At 47.2% G+C, this 686-nt stretch overlaps 1 protein-coding gene across 1 annotated transcript in view; it reads right to left on the bottom strand.

Annotated features, from left to right (window-relative positions):
- Positions 1-686, bottom strand: part of LOC115127058 (dystrophin-like) — a gene marked incomplete at both ends in the record, with an annotated part of 12395 nt that overhangs the window by 1717 nt on the left and 9992 nt on the right. The window lies entirely within an intron of this gene.

Raw genomic sequence — 686 nt, 5'->3', positions numbered from 1 at the left:
CAGACAGACAGACTGACAGACAGCTGGATAGATAGACAGACAGACAGACTGACGGACAGGTGGATAGATAGACAGACAGACAGACAGACTGACAGACAGGTGGATAGATAGACAGACAGACAGACAGACTGACGGACAGGTGGATAGATAGACAGACAGACAGACAGACTGACGGACAGGTGGATAGATAGACAGACAGACTGACAGACTGACAGACAGGTGGATAGATAGACAGACAGACAGACAGACTGACAGACTGACAGACAGGTGGATAGATAGACAGACAGACTGACAGACAGGTGGATAGACAGACTGACAGACAGGTGGATAGATAGACAGACAGACAGACAGACTGACAGACAGGTGGATAGATAGACAGACAGACAGAATGACAGACAGGTGGATAGATAGACAGACAGACAGACAGACAGACTGACGGACAGGTGGATAGATAGACAGGCAGACAGACAGACTGACAGACAGGTGGATAGATAGACAGACAGACAGACAGACAGACTGACGGACAGGTGGATAGACAGACAGACAGACTGACGGACAGGTGGATAGATAGACAGACAGACAGACAGACTGACAGACAGACAGACAGACAGACAGACAGACAGACAGACAGACAGACAGATAGATAGATAGATAGATAGATAGATAGATAGATAGATAGATAGATA

This window comes from Oncorhynchus nerka, unplaced genomic scaffold (assembly GCF_034236695.1).
Source record: "Oncorhynchus nerka isolate Pitt River unplaced genomic scaffold, Oner_Uvic_2.0 unplaced_scaffold_3273, whole genome shotgun sequence".
In the NCBI taxonomy this organism is placed as follows: domain Eukaryota; kingdom Metazoa; phylum Chordata; class Actinopteri; order Salmoniformes; family Salmonidae; genus Oncorhynchus; species Oncorhynchus nerka.
Note: the sequence above shows the minus strand (reverse complement) of the source record. Positions and strands in the feature narration are given on the sequence as shown.